Here is a 17,380-nt window from a genome sequence, read left to right as displayed (position 1 = left end):
GAAAAAGCATATAAGATCTAAATATGCAAATTAAGCCAAGTAGCAATAGCATAGCGGTAGAGACGTCGGCCAAAGAGGAGGTTGTCACGGTTCGAACCGCAACAACATAATTTTTTATTTTAAATGAAATAAGCATGAAACAATCCCCTGACATATATGTATGTGTATATATATATATATATATATATATATATATATATATACACACATATATATATACATATATATATATATATATATATATATATATATATATATATATATATATATATATATAAAACTATAATTTAAGTAAAATGTAATGAAATGGGCCATTTTTTTTGAAGAAATCTGACAAAATAAAAAAAAAATATTTTATAAGTGCCCATAGCTGAGCAGCACTCTAACAAGCTGAGTATGATTGCCCGTAGGTGACCAGTGGTTTAACAGGTGTAATATGAGTGCCCAAAGTTGAGCAGCTGAAACTGTGCCCGTAGTTGCGCAACATTTCTGATAGCGTAATATGCATGCTCATAGCCAAATAACACGTTAACCAGCATAACCCGTTTGCGCGGAGCTTTGCAGCGAGCCAACGGGCTTACCGGCGGGCAATGTTGTAAAATAAAAAAAAAAAAAGGCAATGCCCAGGCTCGAACCCAGGATACTGTGCATCATAGTCAAAGTACTGAACCACTAAGCCATGACAGCTGTACTGAAAAATGCAGTAATAGCATATATATAGGAATGAATGGAAATAGAAGCATGACAAAGCAGGTTTTTTAAGCTGATACAATTCCAAAATGGCCAATCACAGATAAGTGCGGGAAAAACGGCATATATAAGCCCCATAAGCAGGAATACACAGCATAACTGATTGTGGAACCTATTTGCAGTCAGGATGGCAGGTGTAGGAGAGGGTAGTCACTTCCGAGCACAGAGGTGGGGTGTTGAGGAGTCCAAATATATGATTTGGCTCCTAGTCCATGATCATGAGGCTCAACTCATGCAGGGTCAGGTTCTGTGTGGAGCGTACAAGACAGAGGCGTGGAACCCATTGGCACATGATCTCACCAGTGCCACAAGCATACCAAGGACTGGTGAACAGGTCCGTCACCACCATGCGGACCTGAAGAGACGAAAGCAGGGCCAACTGAACCGTTGGATCCAGGAGGCCCGGCAAATGCCCAACGCCTCACTACTGAGTAAGTATCCATGTAATTACATATGTAAGGAATTATCCTAGCTGATATTATGAAGATGTATGTTCCAATATTACTTCATTTATATTACAGCTGCAGGTGTGCATTCTGCGAATCAGCGAGCCTATAGTGATAGGTTGGAGCGGTTGCGCCACCAGGCAGGTTAGTAATTATTTTTCTGTAATTGTTATACAATATAAGTGACAGCTTGTAAAAGAGTTCAGTGTAGTTACATATTAATAAAGTTCAAATAACACTAGAAGAAAGATTCTGCTAGTACTGTATGATTACATAAGTGATGCAGACTGTAATCCAGAAATAAAAATTAAAGAAGTCTAAAATAGAGATTTCCCACCTGTATTGTAATATCAGATAACCTGCTGCAGCCTAAAAGTTAGTGGCAAACAAGCTAAAGACAATAGACATGTGTCAAATACATCCCCTTTGAAAATCTGCCATATAAAACAAGTGAGTCTGTTGGAAAGGATTGTTGTAACCAAGTATGACATGTTAATAACGCCTAGAATAAAGTACCATCTTGAATTGTAAAAATAAAACAAGTGAGAGTGTGAGAAAGAGGTATGAATCGACCAAGAAAGCTGTTATAACTTCTGAATAAAGTATACTGCAGTCAGTACATAATGAAATGAATGAGACAGCCACAACCAAACAGTGAAATGTTTGAAATAAAGTACTGAAGCTGGAATGTGTCTGTCCCACAATTTGGATATGTTGCTGTACCCTTGCAATATGGAGATAGTATGGTTGTATGAAATAATGAACATCCACAGTTGTCTAGAGCCATATAAATCAAATGTAGCAGGATGCTGTACCTGAACACAGCCAGATATGAACGTGTATGAATAAAAATGCAATGTATATTAATGTAGCAGTAACAGTCCCATCACCAACATTCCTAAGGTTACATATAGGAAACTGTACTAAGAACTGTAGGGTATATATATCTGCAGCTACTAGAGATGTACAGCATATGTATAGGTAGTTGAAGTTGTTAATGAAATATTTCTTCACCCTACCCTATATTCACAAATAATGCCATTCCACAACAAACTGGGTATGTGTATTCACAATTAATTCCTATGGACATTTGTCCTGTTGGTTCAAACATATTTGCACGTACGTTGATGCATGTGCCCTGTTCACATATCCAAACCTGATGGCCTGTTGCCATCAATCAACTCTGCATGCTGTTGGATTGTGTACCATTGTTCAAAATATGCATGTGTTATGCTTGCTGTTCGATGTTTAGAATTCATGGCTGTTTGGTTAATGGGAATACTGATGCATACTGTTACAACTAATTTTGAATTGTATTGTTTGTTACTAACCCAAAATGTCATAAAATATTGCTAAACATAGGACAACAGGGAAGGCGGGTTCCAGCGGACCCACCTCTCCCACCTCAGCTGGTGAGTGCACCTGGCACTAGTGCCCAGGCCGGAACCTCCTCCGGTGGCCCTGTGCCACCTTCAGGTGGAAGCGCTACAGGGGATGGGGCTCATCCCCCCTCTGCAAGCATGGCCAGAGGAGACCGTCCACTCACCCTCCAAAGTGTCCGGTCTGTGGTGCCTAGCGAGATCAGGCATTCTGTGCTTGAAACCCTACGCCAGCTTGAGGCTCGGGTGGCGCAACTCACGGGTGTGTCTGCTGCCCATCCTACACAGCCCCCAGCACAGCCCCATTCTGGGCTGTGAAGGCATAGTGGCAACTGCCCATGGGTGGGGATCTCGGTTCCACTGTTGCCATCTGTGGGCTCATGGGCTCATGATATCCAAACATCCGTCCCTGTCAATTGTGTTTTCCCCCACATGAGTCATACTCCGCCCCTGTATGCGTCTTGTTTGTCTTGTCTGTTAACCTCCGCTACCTACCTCCCCAAATATGCCTACTTCCTGTACCTCACATTCCACTCTCACCTGAAAAAAAAATAAAAAAAGGGCACTCTGTTCCCACAAAAATATTACGCCCCATACATAGCTGCCCATTTTGCAGACATGTCTGCTGGACATGTGAATTGGTAATTACAATTGGCTGTACAACATATTTTGTTGTCCTCACCCCTCTCTCAGGGGTGGAAGGTTTCAAATTTCACACCAAATTACACACATATGCACAGCTGTTGCTGATAAAGAAATGGGCAGCTATGGGCCTTTCCTACATCCTTCCTGCAAATCCCGAGCTTGTTTTCCTACTCTCCTACCCTCTTGTGCCCCCTTTTTCACCACTTTCCTATCTCCCCATTTTTTTTTTCTTTCAAAGAAATTAGCGCGGGTGTGCGCAAGAGTAAGCACTTTTAAGCAGTTGTAAGCGGGTGTGCGCTTGTGTGCGCTTAGATAAGCGTGTGTGCACAAAGCTAAGTGACAGTGCACATGCGTGAGCTCCGCACAAACCAGCGCTAACCCGCTTACAACTGCTTAAAAGTGCCTTAGTCACTCTGAATGACAAGGCCTGTAGTCTGCTCAGCAGCAAAATAAAATTCCTCTGTCAGTCTCAAACCCAGGAAACACTAGCCTGCATGACTTACCACTAAGCCATGACTGATATACAAGAACTTTGTGCTGAAAGCAATATATCATGAAATAGTAGGACTGAATGTAAAGGGAATATAGGAAGGCTATTACACAAAGATTTTCTTGTATCTTTACTTAAAAATTCTTGTGGATTTGTATAACATTACTGTGAGAAGAGAAACAGCCATGCTAGTCGGTAGCTAGTAGGTAATAATGTGACAGTAGCACCTTGCAAACCACACACACTATCAGAGCAGGATAAACACTGCCATATTTGAATAAGTAAGAGGCCAGACCTCGCAACTGTGACTGATTTACAGGGAAGTCCCTGATTTGAAAACAAATGTTAACTGTGCCCCACTGACTCCCTGTGAAATGTACTAACAGTAGGCAGAAAGGTGTAGAATCCCACGTAATGGTAACTGTCATTTACTGAAAGTATGCACTACTTGCATGTCAGAAATGGTGTAGTAATACATATGCTCAAAATACCCCACAGTCACAACTGCAGAATATCTGAAATATATCACGGGTGTATCCCACTGATATGTACCATTCCCTGAGGCTGATAAAAGATACACCTGAGAGTATCTGAGGCCTGCAAGTGTCACAAACTCACAGGCATATCATTCTGTCTGCTGTCACACACTCTGTGAATAGCTGTAGAATAGCTTCCACAAGCACACCCACATGTAGGTGTACAACCCACAAATATCAAAGGATGTAGCCAACTAATAAAATAAGGACAGTATAGCAGTTTACAAGCGCTGCATGTGCCTGCTATCCATAACTGTTAGTACAAAGCACAAGGCCCCACTACTGCTCAGCAGCAAAATAAAATACCCTTGTAGGTGTCAAGCACCACACCTTGGCCAGACCAGACTGCATGCAGTACCACCAAACCACAAAAAAACATATAAGGAATTGCTGCTGAAAGAAATATAGCAAGCATTACAAGGAGTGAATGTAAATGGAAAATAGGAAAGCCATAGCAACACATTCCAGTAAAGACACCTAGCAGGCATTCAAGGAGTGAATGTAAAGGCCAAATAGTGAAGCCATAGCAACAAATTGCAAGAGCCACTGCTGTATACCAGTTACTCCATAAGTCCCACAGGAAAGCACATACTCCCATTTAAACAGTATTAGTATTATTAGGTGTCAGTTAACATACACACTGAGAAGAATAAACTGGAGGAAGCAATACTCAGGTTTCAGTACAACATGCATTTCAGTGCCTACAAGACAGCCTGAAAAATGAGAGACATACCAACCTTTACACTCACAGAACAGTGTCCATAGCATACTAGCATGGTCCCCACCTTGAAAATATGAAAGGGCTATGCCTACCTAACCTAACATGTTATAACACTGTCCTGAAATCACAGTGAGAACTGCAATTACCACACAGCAGGCTGCATGCAATTACTAAATGCTGGCTAACAATTGATTGGTGCAGAGGCCATCACATGCACATGTGCATATATCTACAGAAGCAGCCTGTACTCCCAGTCCACACATGCAATACTTTCATTGCAACATCTGGAGGGAGAGACAGAGAGAAAGAGAGAGAGACAGAAAAAGAGAAAAAGAGAAAAACAGAAAAAGAGAAAAAGAGACAAAGAGACATAGAGAGAGGCACCAAAAAAAAAAAAAAAACAATAAAAACCAGCAAGCTAACCAGCAGCAGGCCACCAAGCAGCAAGCCATCACAAACAGCAGTGACAGACAAAGGTAATGTAAACTAATAATCTAATAGTCTACATACTGTGAACCCTCCATATGTGTTAGCAGTCTGTATCTACATATATATATATATATATATATATATATATATATATATATATATATATGAAGATGTGCATAGGGCAGGGGACATACTGCAACTGTTAGTGAAGGCTGGACATACATATGTATTTGAAGGTTGCTATGTGCACATATCAATGTAGGTATTAGTGCAACATACAATGTAGGCTGTACAGTAATGGATGTTTAGCAGTATGTTAGTGTGTGTATACAAAACCACAGATAGAGTGCCTTTCATACTACCTACACAGAGGTTACCACTGCTGGATATACATAGTTAAGTCACACCCATAACAATTGTCCAACAACCATGGTAACACCTCACAATATCCCCAGCCTAAATGACCTATGTCTGTCATCCTTGGCACCGCAGTAAAGTGCACATGGTGGAGGTACAGGTTCCTACCCACAAATAAGCCATACCCTGGAGTAAACCACCCAGCATTAAGAAGCAAGGCTCCCCATTAGTAGATGTCAGACATACCCCTGTTGAATGTTATGCAGATAGGTAATATGCCATATGAGTCACCCTGTGTAACTGTTTGACAGGAGCAAGTACAATCACATTACATGTGTCCCAAGGGGCAGGGTAGCATACCAGTATCCTGCTGTAGGCCCAGGGCCAATAGCATACTACCTACCTATGACACAATGCACACACACATGTATTCATTGCAATACCAACTATGTGAGGTGGAATGAGTGTGCCACTGACTGTGTGCAAGGTCTGTAATGGTGTGATTGCTCAGCATGACGTTGTGTCTGTCATGGTAGTGTGTGTCCTTGGTGTGAGGCCAGAGAAAGATGCGTCAGGTATTGGGATACAAACATACGCCATTGCCATATGTTGTGCTGTGGTTCCCTGTATGTGACTGCGGTGTAGGTAGGGTTATGGCAACAAAGACTAGGGTGCATTACCAGTGAAAGTTTTACTGTGCATTGCATGTATTGCATGGGTTGACAATGTTCCCCATCCATTACCTTGATACAAACCACCAGTGTGAGGTTGTGCATTGGACCTCAAACAGTGTGCCAACTGCTGGAGTACACTAGTTTGTTGCATGGAGTGTGCCAGGCACTGTCACACAGTTGTTGGCTGAGCACTGATATGTGGTCATTTACATGTGTATCCCCCAATAGACAGGCAGATGCTATATATGTCAGTTCAGTGATATCACTACAGTAGAGTATTATGTGTGCCATATCACTTGCTCACATATTTTTCTTTTCCTTTCAGGGTGATGGTGCACCAGCACAACCCCACATACTCTGCTGCAGAGGAAGAGGAGATACACCAGAGCCTGGTGCGGGATTTTGACACACTCTTTTCCCGCACCAGCCAGAACCAGCAGGAGAGGGCTGCATTGTGGCAAGACCTTGTCCGTCGGGTAAATGACATAGGCATGCATAACCAGACATATGAGCAGGTACGCCATCACTGCAGTGATTTAATTAGAAATGTCTGTCAGCGTGCGTCTGATATCCACAGGCAACAGCTTGCCAGAGGTGGTGGGGTGGCTATACACCCCCCCTCACTAGACTGGAGGGGCTCCTCCTAAGTGTTGTGGCTCCAGCCTAACAACAACAACATCCGCAGACATGTGTAATGATGGAGGCTGGAGCCACCCAGCATGTGGACTTGGAGCGTGCAGGTAACATGCCATATCTATAGTTGACTGTTCTCTACACTGGTAGTTTATGCATGTGTGAGGTGTGTACTGTGTTTGTGTACTGTGTTTGTAGCTGTTATCCTGGTAATTATTGTGCAAGAGTGATATTCTCTGTAATTCAGAAGAGCACTATTTAGGAAGTGTCTGTTTGTATTGCCAATGCACATTGTGCAAGCATGAGGCAAGTCAAGTGACAGTGCACACTGGTTACTATCTACATGCAATCATTGCAGGGTGAACTGCCATGAATGCTTGCTTGACAAACAACTGTTTTACAGTTGTGATTGTCATTGACATCCCATACTGTGAAATAGGTTTATGTCTCTCAGAGTAAAACATTGTACATGAATGACAATATATAAATATTAGCAGATAATTATGTCATTATATGGGATAAGCACAATTCTGTTATGTTGGCCTGTCCAGACATATGGCTTTGTCCCAAAACCTATGATACACAGTAGCTAATGTTTCAAACAGTAAAGTTTTCCTACTTTCAAATCTGTATTTTTCACATCATTAAAGTCATACTTCTCCTGTGGCACTTGTGATTCATATGGGGCAGGATTCACGAAGCCTCCTTGTAAGAGTTAGCAAGTCTTACACGGAGGCTGCAGTTAAACGGGATGATGTCAGCATGCCATGCATATTCATGAGGGCATGCTGAATCACACCCTAGGCTAACATGGTCCGTGTAGCAAAGTAGGGGGCGTGTCCGCACGGCGAGTCCTGCAAAGGTACATGCCCCCAGAAGAATCACAGTCCCGAAAGGAAACTCCCACAAGTGAGTCCACGGAAATGTCAAGAAACACAACGCCACACATGCCCCCACAGACTATAAACCCAACTGAAATGTAAAACGTAAAAATTAACTGTTTAATTTTTTTTTTATAATTTCAAAAATGTTTGCCCGTAATTGCAATCGTTTGCGTGGGTGTGCCCTTCGCTCAGCCACAGTTAGCAGTCATTGAAAAAGCATATAAGATCTAAATATGCAAATTAAGCCAAGTAGCAATAGCATAGCGGTAGAGACGTCGGCCAAAGAGGAGGTTGTCACGGTTCAAACCGCAACAACATAATTTTTTATTTTAAATGAAATAAGCATGAAACAATCCCCTGACATATATGTGTATATACATATATATATATATATATATATATATATATATATATATATAAAACTATAATTTAAGTAAAATGTAATGAAATGGGCCATTTTTTTGAAGAAATCTGACAAAATAAAAAAAAAAATATTTTATAAGTGCCCATAGCTGAGTAGCGCTCTAACAAGCTGAGTATGATTGCCCGTAGGTGACCAGTGGTTTAACAGGTGTAATATGAGTGCCCGAAGTTGAGCAGCTGAAACTGTGTGTCCGTAGTTGCGCAACATTTCTGATAGCATAATATGCATGCTCATAGCCAAATAACGCTTTAACTAGCATAACCCGTTTGCGCGGAGCTGTGCAGTGTGCCAACGGGCTTATCGGCGGGCAATGTTGTAAAATAAAAAAAAAGGCAATGCCCAGGCTCGAACCCAGGATAGTGTGCATCATAGTCAAAGTACAGAACCACTAAGCCATGACAGTTGTACTGAAAAATGCAGTATTAGCATATATATAGGAATGAATGGAAATAGAAGCATGACAAAGCAGGTTTTTTAAGCTGATACAATTCCAAAATGGCCAATCACAGATAAGTGCGGTAAAAATGGCATATATAAGCCCCATAAGCAGGAATACACAGCGTAACTGATTGTGGAACCAATTTGCAGTCAGGATGACAGGTGTAGGAGAGGGTAGTCACTTCCGAGCACAGAGGTGGGGTGTTGAGGAGTGCAAATATATGATTTGGCTCCTAGTCCATGATCATGAGGCTCAACTCATGCAGGGCCAGGTTCTGTGTGGAGCGTACAAGACAGAGGCGTGGAACCCATTGGCACATGATCTCACCAGTGCCACAAGCATACCAAGGACTGGTGAACAGGTCCGTCACCACCATGCGGACCTGAAGAGACGAAAGCAGGACCAACTGAACCGTTGGATCCAGGAGGCCCGGCAAATGCCCAACGCCCTACTACTGTGTAAGTATCCATGTAATTACATATGTAAGGAATTATCCTAGCTGATATTATGGAGATGTATGTTCCAATATTACTTCATTTATATTACAGCTGCAGGTGTGCATTATGCGAATCAGCGAGCCTATAGTGATGGGCTGGAGCGGTTGCGCCACCAGGCAGGTTAGTAATTATTTTTCTGTAATTGTTATACAATATAATTGACAGCTTGTAAAAGAGTTCAGTGTAGTTACATATTAATAAAGTTCAAATAACACTAGAAGAAAGATTCTGCTAGTACTGTATGATTACATAAGTGATGCAGACTGTAATCCAGAAATAAAAATTAAAGAAGTCTGAAATAGAGATTTCCCACCTGTATTGTAATATCAGATAACCTGCTGCAGCCTAAAAGTTAGTGGCAAACAAGCTAAAGACAATAGACATGTGTCAAATACATCCCCTTTGAAAATCTGCCATATGAAACAAGTGAGTCTGTTGGAAAGGATTGTTGTAAACAAGTATGACATGTTAATAACGCCTAGAATAAAGTACCATCTTGAATTGTAAAAATAAAACAAGTGAGAGTGTGAGAAAGAGGTATGAATCGACCAAGAAAGCTGTTATAACTTCTGAATAAAGTATACTGCAGTTAGTACATAATGAAATGAATGAGACAGCCACAACCAAACAGTGAAATGTTTGAAATAAAGTACTGAAGCTGGAATGTGTCTGTCCCACAATTTGGATATGTTGCTGTACCCTTGCAATATGGAGATAGTATGGTTGTATGAAATAATGAACATCCACAGTTGTCTAGAGCCATATAAATCAAATGTAGCAGGATGCTCTACCTGAACACAGCCAGATATGAACGTGTATGAATAAAAATGCAATGTATATTAATGTAGCAGTAACAGTCCCATCACCAACATTCCTAAGGTTACATATAGGAAACTGTACTAAGAACTGTAGGGTATATATATCTGCAGCTACTAGAGATGTACAGCATATGTATAGGTAGTTGAAGTTGTTAATGAAATATTTCTTCATCCTACCCTATATTCACAAATAATGCCATTCCACAACAAACTGGGTATGTGTATTCACAATTAATTCCTATGGACATTTGTCCTGTTGGTTCAAACATATTTGCACGTACGTTGATGCATGTGCCCTGTTCACATATCCAAACCTGATGGCCTGTTGCCATCAATCAACTCTGCATGCTGTTGGATTGTGTACCGTTGTTCAAAATATGCATGTGTTATGCTTGCTGTTTGATGTTTAGAATTCATGGCTGTTTGGTTAATGGGAATACTGATGCATACTGTTACAACTAATTTTGAATTGTATTGTTTGTTACTAACCCAAAATGTCATAAAATATTGCTAAACATAGGACAACAGGGAAGGCGGGTTCCAGCGGACCCACCTCTCCCACCTCAGCTGGCGAGTGCACCTTGCACTAGTGCCCAGGCTGGAACCTCCTCCATTGGCCCTGTGCCACCTTCGGGTGGAAGCACTACAGGGGATGGGGCTCATCCCCCCTCTGCAAGCGTGTTCGGAGGAGACCGTCCACTCACCCTCCAAAGTGTCCGGTCTGTGGTGCCTAGCGAGATCAGGCATTCTGTGCTTGAAACCCTACGCCAGCTTGAGGCTCGGGTGGCGCAACTCACAGGTGTGTCTGCTGCCCATCCTACACAGCCCCCAGCACAGCCCCGTCCTGGGCTGTGAAGGCATAGTGGCAACTGCCCATGGGTGGGGATCTCGGTTCCACTGTTGCCATCTGTGTGCTCATGGGCTCGTGATATCCAAACATCCGTCCCCGTCAATTGTGTTTCCCCCCACATGTGTCATACTCCGCCCCTGTATGCGTCTTGTTTGTCTTGTCTGTTAACCTCCCCTACCTACCTCCTCAAATATGCCTACTTCCTATACCTCACATTCCACTCTCACCTGAAAAAAAATAAAAAAAGGGCACTCTGTTCCCACAAAAAAATTACGCCCCATACATAGCTGCCCATTTTGCAGACATGTCTGCTGGACATGTGAATTGGTAATTACAATTGGCTGTACAACATATTTTGTTGTCCTCACCCCTCTCTCAGGGGTGGAAGGTTTCAAATTTCACACCAAATTACACACATATGCACAGCTGTTGCTGATAAAGAAATGGGCAGCTATGGGCCTTTCCTACATCCTTCCTGCAAATCCCAAGCTTGTTTTCCTACTCTCCTACCCTCTTGTGCCCCCTTTTTCACCACTTTCCTATCTCCCCATTTTTTTTCTTTCAAAGAAATTAGCGCGGGTGTGCGCAAGAGTAAGCACTTTTAAGCAGTTGTAAGCGGGTGTGCGCTTGTGTGCGCTTAGCTAAGCCTGTGTGCACAAAGCTAAGCGACAGTGCGCATGCGTGAGCTCCGCACAAACCAGCGCTAACCCGCTTACAACTGCTTAAAAGTGCCTTAGTCACTCTGAATGACAAGGCCTGCAGTCTGCTCAGCAGCAAAATAAAATTCCTCTGTCAGTCTCAAACCCAGGAAACACTAGCCTGCATGACTTACCACTAAGCCATGACTGATATACAAGAACTTTGTGCTGAAAGCAATATATCATGAAATAGTAGGACTGAATGTAAAGGGAATATAGGAAGGCTATTACACAAAGATTTTCTTGTATCTTTACTTGCAATTCTTGTGGATTTGTATAACATTACTGTGAGAAGAGAAACAGCCATGCTAGTCGGTAGCTAGTAGGTAATAATGTGACAGTAGCACCTTGCAAACCACACACACTATCAGAGCAGGATAAACACTGCCATATTTGAATAAGTAAGAGGCCAGACCTCACAACTGTGACTGATTTACAGGGATGTCCCTGATTTGAAAACAAATGTTAACTGTGCCCCACTGACTCCCTGTGAAATGTACTAACAGTAGGCAGAAAGGTGTAGAATCCCACGTAATGGTAACTGTCATTTAGTGAAAGTATGCACTACTTGCATGTCAGAAATGGTGTAGTAATACATATGCTCAAAATACCCCACAGTCACAACTGCAGAATATCTGAAATATATCACGGGTGTATCCCACTGATATGTACCATTCCCTGAGGCTGATAAAAGATACACCTGAGAGTATCTGAGGCCTGCAAGTGTCACAAACTCACAGGCATATCATTCTGTCTGCTGTCACACACTCTGTGAATAGCTGTAGAATAGCTTCCACAAGCACACCTACATGTAGATGTACAACCCACAAATATCAAAGGATGTAGCCAACTAATAAAATAAGGACAGTATAGCAGTTTACAAGCGCTGCATGTGCCTGCTATCCATAACTGTTAGTACAAAGTACAAGGCCCCACTACTGCTCAGTAGCAAAATAAAATACCCTTGTAGGTGTCAAGCGCCACACCTTGGCCAGACCAGACTGCATGCAGTACCACCAAACCACAAAAAAACATATAAGGAATTGCTGCTGAAAGAAATATAGCAAGCATTACAAGGAGTGAATGTAAATGGAAAATAGGAAAGCCATATCAACACATTCCAGTAAAGACACCTAGCAGGCATTCAAGGAGTGAATGTAAAGGCCAAATAGTGAAGCCATAGCAACAAATTGCAAGAGCCACTGCTGTATACCAGTTACTCCATAAGTCCCACAGGAAAGCACATACTCCCATTTAAACAGTATTAGTATTATTAGGTGTCAGTTAACATACACACTGAGAAGAATAAACTGGAGGAAGCAATACTCAGGTTTCAGTACAACATGCATTTCAGTGCCTACAAGACAGCCTGAAAAATGAGAGACATACCAACCTTTACACTCACAGAACAGTGTCCACAGCATACTAGCATGGTCCCCACCTTGAAAATATGAAAGGGCTATGCCTACCTAACCTAACATGTTATAGCACTGTCCTGAAATCACAGTGAGAACTGCAATTACCACACAGCAGGCTGCATGCAATTACTAAATGCTGGCTAACAATTGATTGGTGCAGAGGCCATCACATGCACATGTGCATATATCTACAAAAGCAGCCTGTACTCCCAGTCCACACATGCAATACTTTCATTGCAACATCTGGAGGGAGAGACAGAGAGAGAGAGAGAGAAACAGAAAAAGAGAAAAAGAGAAAAAGAGAAAAAGAGTCAAAGAGACATAGAGAGAGGCACCAAAAAAAAAAAAAACAATAAAAACCAGCAAGCTAACCAGCAGCAGGCCACCAAGCAGCAAGCCATCACAAACAGCAGTGACAGACAAAGGTAATGTAAACTAATAATCTAATAGTCTACATACTGTGAACCCTCCATATGTGTTAGCAGTCTGTATCTACATATATGTATATATATATATATATATATATATATATATATATATATATATATATATATATATATGAAGTTGTGCATAGGGAAGGGGACATACTGCAACTGTTAGTGAAGGCTGGACATACATATGTATTTGAAGGTTGCTATGTGCACATATCAATGTAGGTATTAGTGCAACGTACAATGTAGGTTGTACAGTAATGGATGTTTAGCAGTATGTTAGTGTGTGTATACAAAACCACAGATAGAGTGCCTTTCATACTACCTACACAGAGGTTACCACTGCTGGATATACATAGTTAAGTCACACCCATAACAGTTGTCCAACAACCATGGTAACACCTCACAATATCCCCAGCCTAAATGACCTATGTCTGTCATCCTTGGCACCGCAGTAAAGTGCACATGGTGGAGGTACAGGTTCCTACCCACAAATAAGCCATACCCTGGAGTAAACCACCCAGCATTAAGAAGCAAGGCTCCCCATTAGTAGATGTCAGACATACCCCTGTTGAATGTTATGCAGATAGGTAATATGCCATATGAGTCACCCTGTGTAACTGTTTGACAGGAGCAAGTACAATCACATTACATGTGTCCCAAGGGGCAGTTTAGCATACCAGTATGCTGCTGTAGGCCCAGGGCCAATAGCATACTACCTACCTATGACACAATGCACACACACATGTACTCATTGCAATACCAACTATGTGAGGTGGAATGAGTGTGCCACTGACTGTGTGCAAGGTCTGTAATGGTGTGATTGCTCAGCATGACATTGTGTCTGTCATGGTAGTGTGTGTCCTTGGTGTGAGGCCAGAGAAAGATGCGTCAGGTATTGGGATACAAACATATGCCATTGCCATATGTTGTGCTGTGGTTCCCTGTATGTGACTGCGGTGCAGGTAGGGTTATGGCAACAAAGACTAGGGTGCATTACCAGTGAAAGTTTTACTGTGCATTGCATGCATTGCATGGGTTGACAATGTTCCCCATCCATTACCTTGATACAAACCACCAGTGTGAGGTTGTGCATTGGACCTCAAACAGTGTGCCAACTGCTGGAGTATACTAGTTTGTTGCATGGAGTGTGCCAGGCACTGTCACACAGTTGTTGGCTGAGCACTGATATGTGGTCATTTACATGTGTATCCCCCAATAGACAGACAGATGCTATATATGTCAGTTCAGTGATATCACTACAGTAGAGTATTATGTGTGCCATATCACTTGCTCACATATTTTTCTTTTCCTTCCAGGGTGATGGTGCACCAGCGCAACCCCACATACTCTGCTGCAGAGGAAGAGGAGATACACCAGAGCCTGGTGCGGGATTTTGCCACACTCTTTTCCCGCACCAGCCAGAACCAGCAGGAGAGGGCTGCACTGTGGCAAGACCTTGTCTGTCGGGTAAATGACATAGGCATGCATAAACGGACATATGAGCAGGTACGCCATCACTGCAGTGATTTAATTAGAAATGTCCGTCAGCATGCGTCTGATATCCACAGGCAACAGCTTGCCACAGGTGGTGGGGCGGCTATACACCCCCCCTCACCAGACTGGAGGGGCTCCTCCTAAGTGTTGTGGCTCCAGCCCAACAACAACAACAACATCCGCAGACATGTGTAATGATGGAGGCTTGAGCCACCCAGCATGTGGACTTGGAGCGTGCAGGTAACATGCTATATCTATAGTTGACTGTTCTCTACACTGGTAGTTTATGCATGTGTGAGGTGTGTACTGTGTTTGTAGCTGTTATCCTGGTAATTATTGTGCAAGAGTGATATTCTCAATATCAGCAGTAGACCTGTGAAAGCCAACTGTTGTACTACTGAACTGTATCATACTCACAGTATCAATGGCACAGTTGTGCCCACTGACAAATGTTTTATTTGTGCAGGTCCCTCTGGTGTAACAGCAAGGCATCCAATCCATGCTGGTGAGTGTGTAATAACAATACCTTTAATACTAATGATAATAATAGTAATAACACCCTCAAGCAGTATTGCTATGTGTTTGATTGCAGGTGTGTTTGTTTCTGTGTGTTTGTATCTCATGTACTGAGGAGTGTGCATGTGTGCATGTGCCCATGTGCATCTGTGGTAACATTGTGTACCCATTGTAAACTGTGTTTCCTGTCTTCCTGTCACAGGTTCTGGTGTTGGTCTGGTGGTGTGCAGCAGGGAACCTGTATCCACTGCTGGGGATAGTGATAATGATGATACCTGCGTAATGGCACAGGGAGGTGTGCCAGGGTTCGTTGTTGGCCAGCCAATCGACAGTACACAACAGTCAACCCCATCAATGCGCACAGTCATCCTGCCAATACATCCATTGTCACCAATATCCCTAGGTGATGGACAGCATACAGTGGGCATTGCCCAGGGTAATGTGGTATCAGTGGCACATGCATCCCCTCACAGCAGCCATGGCCAGAGTCCTGACATGGTACCACACAGGCAGATGTCTAGGGGTTCATGTGGGAGCATCCATGGTCGTACTGCCCCTGTCAGACATACCCACAGAGGTCTTTCAACCTCAGCTATGTTCCGGGCTGTAATGCAGGTACAGTCACGTATGGAACGGTACACCAGACAGGGTCTGAGGGAGCTGAGAGCACATCGCACTGCTATGAATGACACTATGCGTGATGTTGTGGCTGCCATCCGTAATTTCACCGAGGTCATTGACAGACGTTGGGGGGACACATTAGATCTGTTCCACAACTACATGTCCATGAGCCAGGGCAATGCAGGACAGTTGAGGCGTCGACGTGGACGTATGCCAGCAACATCAGCAGCTGGCAGTCGTCGCAGATGACAACAAACCCGCGGCCGCTCCCATAGTGCCAGTACCAGCTCCAGCAATGCTGGGTCTGTGCTGTCATCAGATCACCCTAGGAAACCACGTGCACATGGCTCTGGACAGTCCAGCCAGGGACATGTCTCCAGTCATCAACCAACTGTTTCTGATGACAGTACCCAGTCTGGATTAGTACCTGATACTGTCCGTAGCACCCCTGCCAGGCACAGGTACCATGTCCGTGGCCAGAGACAGTGATCTGTATGACCTGGAAGGTACACTCTGTGGCTGTCCACAAACACCCGTATATGGCAGTCATGAGGTGGAACTGTGTGCATGCATACACACATGCATAATGCTAACACCTAGGGCTAACACATACACACACACATCGCATCAACATTGCCCCATCTTGTACTATTGTCCCTCACTAACACACACACACACACACACACACATGGCGATTGGTTGTATCAGTGGCAGACTCAGGCATACCAAGTACACACCCTGTGCATATGATGAAACTGTGCCACCTCCTGCAATCTGTAACATTGATGCAGGAACAGGTTAACATGGTGCTGATGCACAGGGTGACTACATAGAAGTGTAGTAATATTATCATGTTGTCAACAGTACAGTGTAATGATATCATTGTGGGTATATCCCAGCATGCCTGATGCATTAACAGTATGATTGTCATTGTATTGTTTGGTACACCCCTATTAATTACCATAGTATAATGTCTGCACATCTTTGCATTCTGGTGGTAAGGCTGAAAACAGAAGGCCACCTACATAGGTAGCACAGGGGATAAGAAAATGGAAGTAATGATACTCAATGATGGACATGTAAACCGCAAGATGCATGCAGTCCAAACTCTACTCTGCATGGAGAATGTTGATATCTGTGCAGTAATAGACAACAGGTTCAAGACTACCAAGAGCACCCTAGCACTACCAGGTTACTCCTCATACCATGCTTGACAGCCCCAAAACA

The sequence above is a fragment of the Protopterus annectens genome, chromosome 5.part0 (genome assembly GCF_019279795.1).
Source record: "Protopterus annectens isolate FY-2018-M chromosome 5.part0, PAN1.0, whole genome shotgun sequence".
In the NCBI taxonomy this organism is placed as follows: Eukaryota; Metazoa; Chordata; order Ceratodontiformes; family Protopteridae; genus Protopterus; species Protopterus annectens.
Note: the sequence above shows the minus strand (reverse complement) of the source record.